General features: G+C 42.3%; 1 long non-coding RNA gene across 7 annotated transcripts; it reads left to right on the top strand.

Annotated features, from left to right (window-relative positions):
* Nucleotides 1-368: 368 nt before the first annotated feature.
* LOC119341291 lies at nucleotides 369-8,341 on the top strand. 7 transcript variants are annotated; one of them, XR_005165013.1, is made up of 11 exons: nucleotides 369-1,103; nucleotides 1,176-1,359; nucleotides 1,909-2,031; nucleotides 2,359-2,634; nucleotides 3,098-3,272; nucleotides 4,010-4,328; nucleotides 4,501-4,581; nucleotides 5,025-5,729; nucleotides 5,834-6,940; nucleotides 7,652-7,755; nucleotides 7,858-8,341. It is a non-coding gene; the product is annotated as an uncharacterized LOC119341291 (long non-coding RNA). The 7 variants fall into 7 exon arrangements; XR_005165014.1 differs by having other exon boundaries at nucleotides 370-1,103; nucleotides 3,104-3,259; XR_005165012.1 differs by having other exon boundaries at nucleotides 370-1,103; nucleotides 3,098-3,259.
* Nucleotides 8,342-11,506: the final 3,165 nt, after the last annotated feature.

Raw genomic sequence — 11,506 nt, 5'->3', positions numbered from 1 at the left:
CTAGTAATGACGCATCGTGGGGAGGTGCCATTAGTATTTAGTAATGGCGCACCACATGTACAGTGCGCCATTAGTGTCCATCCCATCTATAGCCCTTTTCCTAGTAGTGTGCGCCATTAGTAATTTAAAACAATAATGAGGCTAGCCAACTCACCTCCAGAAGGCTCTCCCGATTGGGGCCTCGTTGGCCGTTTGATCTGCCCCTCCAGCTCAGTTGCACCGTTGGATCTTCACATACAGTTAAATCATTTTTCACCTTGCAGTCATTTTACTGCCCAATGACAAGTGGGCTCGTCTCATGCTTGCAGTGGCCGGGTCAGCAGCGGGTCATTTTTGACCGGGTGAGCCTCTCCTCGCGCGCCCCGCGTCGCGCGTCCCGTGGCCTGCCTGGGGTTGGAGCGAGGAGTCCATTGGGCAGGACCGCACCAACCCTAGCTCCCAATCCACAGCCACGCACTCCTCCCTCCCCCCTCTCACAGCCGCCACACCCCATTCCTCTCTTCCTCCTCCCTCCTCCTTCCCGGATCCCTGCCACCGCCACACCCACTCGTCTCCTCCTCTCTCTTCTAGCTAACTCCTCCTTCCTGATCTCTGCGTCGGCCGCAGCGCGAGAGGAGCAGCGGCGGCGGAGATGCTCCGATGGCGGCGTGGAGTAGCAAAGCGGCAGCGCTCGGGCGCGAGACGACATAAGCGGGAGCGGCTACTCCGGGCCCCGATCTGGGGGGTTCGGTTTCAGGGCGCCGACGGCTTCTTTGTCTATGACGCGGGGCCGTGCCGCGAGGGGAAGCCTTGGATACATGCAGAGGGGCTCCCCGGGGGGCGCAGAGGAGGGGGTTGGACGAGGGGGTGAGGATGCGTGAGGCCAGAAGGAGTTTGGGGTCGCCAGAGCAGCATAGCCCGCACTGGGGCTGGTCATCGCTAGAGCAGAGGGGAGGAGGTCGATGCAGGGGACGCCACGGATGGTCGGGGCGCTGGCTCCTCCTTTACCCATGCCACCGCTGTCCTGCGTCAACGATGCCGCCATGGCCTTCTCGCCACTGACCTCCCAAGTGCTTCTCACCGCTGCATTCCTCTTTCCATGAATTTTTGCCTTCCACGCTAAGGTGAAATGACTCTTCCCATATCTGACCCTATTTTTTAGTCTGTTCTTCCTGCTGCTAATTCTTACTCTTCAGGAGCAGGGACGGTCTGTAGGCTAGCTATAGGGGGATGGACTCCCTTTGTCCAGTACCAGCCGGTGAAGATGGAAGGAAGCCATGGGTGCCTCAAGGCTTAGGAACTTTTTGGGATAACTGAGTTGGCAATGTCAAAAATGTAAAAGGAGAAGGAAATCACCATTCGATTTATGATTGGGCGTTGGTAAGGTTACTGGCATCAAGCTTTATGTTTACAGGAAAAAAGACTCAACAAAGCTTCAGATTCTTGTTATGTTGTGATTTTGCAAGATCTTTGTAGTTATTTAATTGCTCAACCCAAAAGACAAATTTCACTCAACATATGGTGTGTTATATTAATGATTATTTAGACCTATTAAACTTTTGCTAACAAGAACTGCACTGACTCTACTTTGGAATAATGGGATTTGTCGTAATTTCAACAATGGTACTCATGGTGGTTTCAGTTCCATGAACATTGTGAGAATGACCACTTTATTCCACTATTGTTTCCAGATCTCATCTTTGTCTAAGTCACCAAGTTAATCCACAAGAATTTGTTTACTTTCTTGGCTATTGTGGTTAAAGGCATCCTTTTATTAGAGCTATATAGTTTTTGGACATGTTCCAGTTTTTGTTACTTTTTTATGGATTTTGAATATGTTTCAATTCGATCACTTTTGAGACTCAGTTAGAACAGATAAATTTTGTTTCTTTACCATACAGTTCCTAATCAGAAAAGCCTCATCTGCAGGTTGGAGGCGTTGGCGTGAAGGTATCGTGAGTTATCTGCAAGGGCATTGTTGTGACGTGCTCCTCCATGTCTCCCGCGAGTTCTTGGTGTGGTGATCATGGCTCCAGGGAGCAGCGCTTCAAGGTCAGTTAGGCCTGAATGAGTTATCAAGTCTACTGGAACCATTCCTATTCAGGCTTGTTCATTGGTTTTAGAACAGACACTCCCTTAATTAAGTATGTTCAATCACAATTAAAAGGAGGAAGTCAGATTATTGCAATGTAAGTGCCTGAACTAGAAAGCTTGATCCACTACCACTTGCTCCTGCCACTGTGTCATAATATCTCATTTTCATATATAAGATGATAGTAACTGAATGATCATATTAGGACTCCGTTATTGGTAGCCTTGTGAGGTTTTCTTCATAACTTGTTCTCTTGTTTTTAATGTTTGTATTCTCTTTGTTGCAAGGTGTGGCTGCATGTAAAGTTGTCAAGATGATCTGGTGCTTGCTCGAGCCGTTGATTACTGCTGCTTTGCAGTTCAAGGTCTTACTACATGAGAAATTTATTCCAATGCTTGCTCAACCCTTTTACCATGATGACTACCAGAGGAACCTTCGATGTGTATAGAAGGCGATGCATATGGGGACAGACAAGAACTAGCGAACTTAATATCAGAACTATGAATTCTTTAATTATTGGAGGTTTTCATATTCATAGCAACACAAGGCGGGATATGATGCAGGTGAATGCCTTTATTTTGTTTCTTTACGATCTTCTCCTCTACTTAATGATAGATGCAGTGTATAGGGTCATTGAGTCAGTTAGAATGCTTTCGTGAAAACTGGTATAACACTGAATTAGGCAAGGTGTGAATAAGTGTGCTTAAATGCTTGCTTTGTTTATGTGTTTACTGCTTACTATGTCGTACAAGTTCCACTTTTGAATCTGCCCTCTTTTAGGCACATGTCTTTCCCACATATATGTTGGTAAATGTCTGCACTAATGTAGGATGGAGAGAGGTTAGCATGCTTACTCCATGTGTAATAATTTCAGAACTACTATGTTGTAGTAATGTGTTTAGCTAAACCTCTTATTTGGCACATCCATAATTCAAACCAGTTTATGCGTGATGATTTAGGGTGTGTTTTGCTTTTTTGCTACTTTAAATTTAAATGCTCAAGAAATTTGATAAGCGTAGATTGCAGTTGCAGAGAGTATGGGCATAAAAGTTTTGAAGAAATTTGTGAAGGTTGTCATTAAGATCTTTGAAGAGAGATATCTCCTTGTACCAAATGAAGCGGACGCTACAAGGCTTCTGCAGATGGGTGCATCAAATGGCTTCCCTGGTATTTGTGGAAGCATAAAATGTATGCATTGGAGGTGGTAGCATTGCTAAAGATCTACATATTGTAGCAGTAGTTTTTCTGTGAAACATAAGCTCTTTTTACAGTGCAATTATTAAATTGCAGTACTAGTTTTTCTTGCAGCTTGTAGTAGTAGTTTTTCTTGTCAAAATCAATCCTTTCTCTGTACTTGTCGATCTTTTTAGTCTAAATTTTCCAGCCAATTCAGGATTTTTGTTTTGCAACATTATGGACGATGCATGTCTTTTATATTGGCTCGGATTGCAAGCTCTTCTTTACATTGGTGACACATGACCTACAGCGTTGAATCAGTTGTATTTTTGGGCGAATTTCAAATCAAAAGTCTTGAATTACAGTTTCAGTTCTTTCTACTTAGCTTGGCAATCAGTTAACTATCCAAGTACAGCTTACTGAATGACATGTGTTGTCATGAATTAAAGCTGGTCCAGCCAACCTGTCGTTTTTTTACTGGGTCTAAAATTTGAGTGAACATGAACTGAAGTTTAGCTCAGCCTCATTTGACAAACAGATACACACACAACGTAGAATATATATACGTTCTTGAATGATATACTCCCTCCATCCGAAAATACTTGTCATCAAAATTGAAAAAAAGGAATGTATCTAGAACTAATATACGTCTAGATACATATCCTTTTATTCATTTTGATAACAAGTATTTCCGGACGGAGGGAGTACTATATATACCTTCATCCACAGTGTCTGATTACCAGTGCTTTTTGTTGTTGTCAGCGACATCATGGGTGCCGGTGACAGAATGATGGAGGAGCGGGAGAAGCAGGAGCTGCTCGGTCGCGCTGGCGCTAGTGAGATCTTCCAGCGTGCGCCGACGGACAAGCCGACATTCACGCTAGCCCAGATCAAGGAGGCAATCCCTCCTCACTGCTTCCAGTGCTCGGTGATCAAGTCCTTCTCCTATGTGGTCTATGACCTCGTCATCAGTGTGTCCCTCCTGTTCGCCGCCTTGGTCTGGATCCCAGCACTCCCGAGCATGCAACAACTGGGCGCCTGTCCGCTCTACTGGGTGCCTCATTTTGATTTTTTTACCTTGGTGGGTTTGTATTCAGAAAATTAATTTGCCCGTTTTTGCTTTTTAATCTGTGTTGGGAGAAAGATGTCCCTCTTTGTTGAGAAAATGTTTACTGTATGGAAATACTCACCATACAAGGTTCTTTCTCCAAATGTTATTGTGTGTGCAACTATGATCTGTTTTCCTTGTGTAGAGGGCCGCGACAAGGCAGACAGGTGGCGGGCGGCAACAATAGGGGTTGGTGGATGCTCCGAGACCAATAGCATGCTTAGTGGTATGCCTCCCTGTTCGTTTTTTGGTGTTAGTTCATGAGCGACAACTCCCAAAATCAGTGAACTTATGTTCTTTTTTCTTCATCGGACATATCATCACTTGTTTTGTTTTTTCTTCTGTAATGTAATATGCACTGAATTGCAGCAATAAACAGAAGAACTTCTACACCGGTACAGTTTTTGCAAAGTGAACTAATACCTTTTCTAACCTGAGAAATGCAAAAAATTAGCAAAAGTGAGCCACCAAATTCTATATAGAAGTGTCATGATCTTCCTTTTTTGTTTAGCCTAGAATAGGTCAATTTGTTTCTTCTTTTTAGAAAGTAAATTTTGTTGTCTGAAGTTCGTTTGGAACACTATATTAGGAATTTACTATCAGTTCACAGCTTCTTCATTATCTATAGCCTACTCTGCCACGTAGTTATCCGGCCAATTTTTTCCTCAGGTTGTCGTTTGCTCATTGTTGTCCTGGCTGTGCTTCTTCCTTCTGGTAATGCACTACTCCTTAGCTTCTTTCTTTCCATTTCTTATGAGTCCTGAGTTTTGCATATGCTGCTGCCTCTGCAATTGATAGTATGTGCTTTTTTTGCTTGGTATAATTTGGTGGGTGTATTTTCTGGTTCTAGGCCTACTTTTGTGTATGGTTTAGCTGTCTGCATATACCATGGGTGTGTGTGCTTGTGTGCTAATGATGATGTTGGCATGATTTATTTTCTATTCTTTCCACTAGATTAGCTTACAATCAGATTGGAGTAGTGGAGATAAAAATACATTGGCTGGCTGTGTCTCTTAGATTGGCAGAAATCACAACATGTCAGATTGATTGGTGGCCATCTTCCTCAGTTTGTGCGTATTTATTACTGGGAAGAGAACCAGGCTACTCATCAATTAATAAAAGCTTTATAGCTTTGTTCTCTTTCCATTCATTTCTTTAGTATTATTCTCTTAGATTAAAAATATTATTGTGATGTCGTCCTGTTGTTTTGTATGTATTGGATGACCATTCAGACATGTTTTAATGCGTTAATAGATAGATGCACTTTATGTCTGCATTGTTGTGCCTTGCATTGTTGTCCCTGTGTTCTTACGGTTTTGCAGGTTAGACGAACTGCTCTGTTCCTAGACCCGCGGCTCGTTTCTGCTCCTCAAGGTTTGCTCTCCGTTTCTTCTGCAAGTGCATTGTTTGTGGTTGTAGATACATTTATCTTCCTGCGCGTAACTGAAGTTTAGCATTGCTGAAAATACCTTCATCAGAGCAGGTGTCCGCGTCTTCACCATAGCTGGTGTCCACATGTTCATCAGAGCTCGTGTCCGAGGCTTCAGCAGAGCTACTGTCCACACTTTCGTCAGAGCTAATGTTCACAGGATCATCCATGCGAGCTCCCCTCATGCTCAGCAGTGGTGGAAACCTAAAATAACGTAGATTATCAATAAACATAGAGTGATCAAGTCACAATACTGTGTTGACGTGTAAATCTGCTAGAGGTTTTGAATGGTACTTTACACCACCAAATTAGAATTTGTGTATATATATCTCATTGTACAAACTAAGACACCGTTTTTTGACTAAAGGAGATTATGTTTACTATCATATGTACTTGCCCACAACGGGTCTTTTATCATCGAGGCTGGTTACAGTCATGATCAGTTGATGATTTTAAAATATTTTTATATAAGTATCTATAAAAATTTGTAGAAATAATTGTTGAATATATTTAAGTTTTGTAATCATATAGGGCATCTTGTTGTCTGTGGACATTTAATTTTATGGAGTATTTCAAACAGGTATTTTGTCTGACACTTCTACACAGATATACCATTACACTTATTCTATGTTGTATCACTATTTCAAAACTAACTCTGACTATTACGTTATAGGATCATATGGCAGATTTTACAACAAAACTAGCTATCATTATTTTAGTGGATTGAAATTGAATGATGATAATATAAGATATCGATATTTGGTAGATGACAAAAACAACACTGATCACATGGATTGTATGATTCTGGATAGACCCCTAGGAACGGAAACAACATAGATCTTGCCATTCTTTTTATATATAAATTTGTTACTATATGTGCTTGCCCATAATTAAACCAACTAAATTATAGATTTTCTTTTCAATGTGCACATGGATCTAGCGGGTCTCTACGCCATTTGGAGCAACGGGTCCCCTAGAGGCGCAGCAACAGACGAGAGAGGGTCACCGGTGCCGGCAAGGTCAAGTGCGACATCGTGGTTGGTGGCAGCTCGATCCTTCTTCTTCCACTTCACCGTTGGAGAGGTCATATAGGTCGATGGCGCCTTGATACACTCCTGGATCCTTCCACTTCCCCCCTATGTAACACTGAGCACCGGTGAGGGAGCATGGGCTAAAGGATATTTCATTTATTACATGCATGCTTGCCCAGACATATATTTTGTTTTAAATAAGACTATACTATTAAGTTAAAAAGTGTATATTCATATCATTGCACACAGCGATCCATCATGTTTCCTATTAGAGGGGCTTAAAAAATGACTTTTTTTTCATCGCGGGCATGGCTTTAGGGTGCCTCTGCACCATTTGGCGCAACGGGTGTTGTGTAATAATCTACTGATAGCCAGTTACAACATCATTTTACTATGGACATTGCATATGATGTTCTTTATTCTCAGCAAATCAAACATCTCATTTGTTTCTCATACTATTCTCTACAAAAAACTACGCGTTCCTGAAGCTGGAGTCATAATGGCGTTAGTAACCTTGGTGATGCTTCTTACACGACAAACCAACTTGTTCTTGATTATCCTATGGGTTATTTATCCAGATGTTGCACATAGGAGTATTGTGGAGCTAATAATATTTGAATCTGAGCTAGCCTACTATTTCAATTTGAGGTAAAAAATTACAAATCTTAGTGTTTGTTTTCAGTTGTCAATCTTCTTCCCTTCTCCTTTTTTGGGTCACTTTTGATAGCTTCTTTCATTTTGTACATATTAGTTGCCGCCTCAAGCCTTGGCTCTCAATATACTGGAAAATGCAATCTTCATTTACTGAGTTATATTTTTGTCTTGCTTTCTTCCAGGTCCCTCATACAGTGGTTCAGAAAAAAAACTATCCAATGGAGATGATGCATGAGGAGCAGCAAAGACATGATCCATGAAGCCTATGTTGTTCTTTTTTTCGCTCGTGAGTTTACTTTTTTATGGTTGGATGCCAAGTAGCCAATTAGACGCTTTTTTGTAGATTAGTTGCTTAGTTTCATATGTTAAACTGCGTTGTCGAGTGTAGTGAACAAGCAATCAACGCGGCACATGTGGAAGTTGAGCTGTGAATGGCACCGGTCTTGTCATACTAATGAGCAGGAGCACCGGCCACATTACTCTTCATGCCACTCTGAGCAGTGGCTGCTGCTTGAGATTGATTTCCATGTTCAAGGGAAGGGAGACCTGATTGAGTTCCTGTATATGCAAGGATAAAGAAGAAGGGGCATTGTCGTGGTTGTTGCTGAAGGTGTTGGTCAGGAGCTGATTACCGGGACTGATGACAAGAATGGAGAGCAGGATGAGTATGTCAACATGTTGTTCCTTGACGTTGGCCTTCTTCTATAAAGTTCACATGCAAATCTCCTCCATGGTTTGAAAAAACTAATTTAAACATTTTGTTTCTTTGATGGTTACTCATTTCTCTTACCGTTGTTGTATCAAAACAATTGTATTTTTGTTGATGGCCGCTTGGGCTCATTTTCGAGGAGAATGAGATGTGGAATAAACTACTCTGAAATGGTTGGTTCCCTCCAAACAATTTATTAGCTAACTAATTTTGGCTGCTATTGCACATGATACAATTGTGCTTTGTTGTTGCCATCTTGCATTTATGTGAGCTTAAACAAACAATCAATTAAACTTTTACTAAGTTCTTACCGTATGTATTTGCTCAAACAGTTACTGAAAAAATGCAAATATTTTTAGCAAGTACATGGTTTTAAATGGGACTCGGTGCCGTTTAGCGCAATGGGCAATGTTATACAAATATAAATTTTTGGTGCAACGGCTATACATTTTTTTTCAAACTTGGATTTCACAATGTGATAGACATTTTCAAAAGAGTATGGTTTAATATATGGGCTTTCTACAACGAGTACTGAAGTCCTTGCAAAATGCAACTATTTTCATCGACAACATGGCTTTAGCGGGTCTCTGCGCCATTTGGCGCAACAGATGAGAAATCGCACAGGTCGGCGGTTGAGGAAACGCCTCTGTCATCCAGCTGAGGAACCGAGAAAGAAAGGAAGGGGATAGACAGTCTCCGCTAGATCCGCCCCCTGCCGCTTCATATTCAGCTCCTCACGGGCCACAAGCATCCCTCTACGTGGGCTGGGCTAAATAACATATGGGCTATCCTAATACCTCTTGATCCCTATATCTCCGTATATGCACAACAAAGACATGTTTTTTTCTTAGGTTTCTTATCTTTTCCCTCTTTTTTTGCAAGGAAAAAGATGCCCGGCCAGGTTTCTGATCATGATAACCATGTTTTCAAATTTGCTAAAAAAATACAACCATGCCAACTTTACTCTCTCATCATAGTGGCCATATTTTCAAACTGAACATATTCATATTATGCAAAGTTTTTTTTCCAGACTATTATTTAACAACGTAATAAACATGTTTAAAAAATAACATGATTTAATTGAAGGTTCTTGCAGCATGAAACTATTTTCATCGACGACGTGTCTTCAGCAGGTCTCTGCGCCATTTGCGCAACGGGTCAACTAGTATATTACTAATGGCGCACTTGTATGTGGTGCGCCATTGCTATATACTAATGGCGCACCACACATGTGGTGCGCCATTAGTGTCCATTTCATCTATAGCCGTTTTCCTAGTAGTGAAGGGAGGGCCTATGGGCGTGGCTACAGCGAGCGGTGGCGACGGTGGCGCTCAGGTGTGCTCGGGAGAGGGGCTAGAGGTCGAGGGAGAGAGCAGAGAGCGAGGGGAGAGGCAGAGGGGGTTGCGGTGCGTCTCCAGACGCACTGGGGCGCCTCGGTGGCAAGCAGGAGGTTGCCAGGCACGGCACGCGGGCGACAGGCAGCAGCGTGCCTGCTCTGGCAAGAGGAGGAAGACGAAAAGGAGCCCCTGGTGGGTTGGGCTGGCTTTGCCTAGCTGGGCTGCTACGGTGGTGGGTTGGTTGGGGCGCCAGGTAAGTTCTCTCTCTTTCTCTTTTATTACACGTTTTCTCTTTTTCTGTAACTTTGTGGCTTTACTAAATATACTAGATCAATCCCAAAAATCATGAAACTGCCCATGACTATTGTTTGGAATATATCCAATAGTAAAATTTTAGTTTATGATTATTTGAGCATTTAAAATATTTTATAGCATTTAAATGCCTAAATGCAAATAGGTATGATTTAATGCAGAACCCAAATATGTCATGGAAAAATGTGCATCACCTCTGGTTACTGTTTATAGCATTTTCCATAAATGATGAACATTTTTGAAAGCCATTTGGATTTACTGAAAATATTTTAGGTGAACCTAGTGAATTCCTTTGATGCTAGGGTTTAAACAATCCCCATTTCAAGTTCATTTGAAACTTAAACATGATGACATGAGAAACAAGCCAAGGCAACAAGGGCTGAGCCAGGGCTATGACAACTCACCCCCACTAAACAAGAATCTCGTCCTAAGATTCAAGACGTGAGGTAATAAAGACAGAGGGGGCACAAAGCTAACCCAATCTTCATGATCCAGGTTGCACTTCATAAGAATGTTGATTCGATCACCAACTTTGTCTCGATGTGTTGCTTTGAGAACTCCAACCAACATGGAAACGAGAGGAAATGGAAACTCTAGAGGGATCGATCTCCTTGAAGATCGAACAACTTAGGATCAACTCACGGGGTGAGTCATAGCACATCTCTCGAGCTGAGACACGAAACACACATCCAAAGGGATGTGGTGAGACATATGACGAAGGTTCACTAGGTAGGCAACAATTTCACGCTTAAGAAGGTGATGAACGGTTGTCAACGTAGCGAGGAGTTGAATTGCCATGATACCACAACGAGACACCTTAGGGATGGTGACTCGTAGATATATCCCCTTAAGTGGGAAAAAGAATTACCTTTGATTCAGAGATCACTAAAACTCTTTGTACCAGCCTAAGGCAAATCACAATCGATCATTTGAAGGAGTCCGAAAGAATGACATTCTCGGGCCAGAATGGATGATGTGGACTACCTAGTTGAAGACAACACAACGAATGATTTTTTATTATCATCAGGAATGGATGGAACCCATGGTGGGATGGCACAATGGTGGTGCAAGCTAGGAACAAGATGCAAATGCCGGAAATGATTCTAGTAACTAGGGAGGAACTCAACAGTAGGGAATAATTCCACTGTTGGAGTGGTTATAACATAACCAAAGGAAACTGGAAGCAATCCTAGTTAGTGTCGGTCATAATACCTAGTGCTTGTGCGTGCTCTTAATAACTTGAGCGTTTCCATATTCATCAAAGTTTTACCAACATTCGTGTCAAGGATCCGGGCAACACAATGTACTGCCATGATGAATACTAGTGGAAGATGCAGATGCAAAGGAAGATAACACCTTCTCAGACTTCACCTTGGCGGGGCCAAAGGGACGAAATTTGGATGATCGACCGAGAGACATTTAGCACTCCGCTTCTAATGTTCTCCTTGATGTGCTAGTGTAAGCCATTCATAGATATGGTTTGACATCTAGAACATCAGGTAAAGGTCGGACTTCGGGAGCACAAGAATCCATAAGGAATAACTACAGAAGTAAACCCTGCGAGATCCCTATGGGGAGGTGGCCAACTTTCTCAATCAAGATACTACAATAATAGGTCTTTCGGCTGGGTGTGTTGGCCACGACATCCACTTTACCGGGTTACAAGGAGGCCCATATTA

Source organism: Triticum dicoccoides, chromosome 7B, assembly GCF_002162155.2.
Source record: "Triticum dicoccoides isolate Atlit2015 ecotype Zavitan chromosome 7B, WEW_v2.0, whole genome shotgun sequence".
NCBI lineage: Eukaryota > Viridiplantae > Streptophyta > Magnoliopsida > Poales > Poaceae > Triticum > Triticum dicoccoides.
Note: the sequence above shows the minus strand (reverse complement) of the source record. Positions and strands in the feature narration are given on the sequence as shown.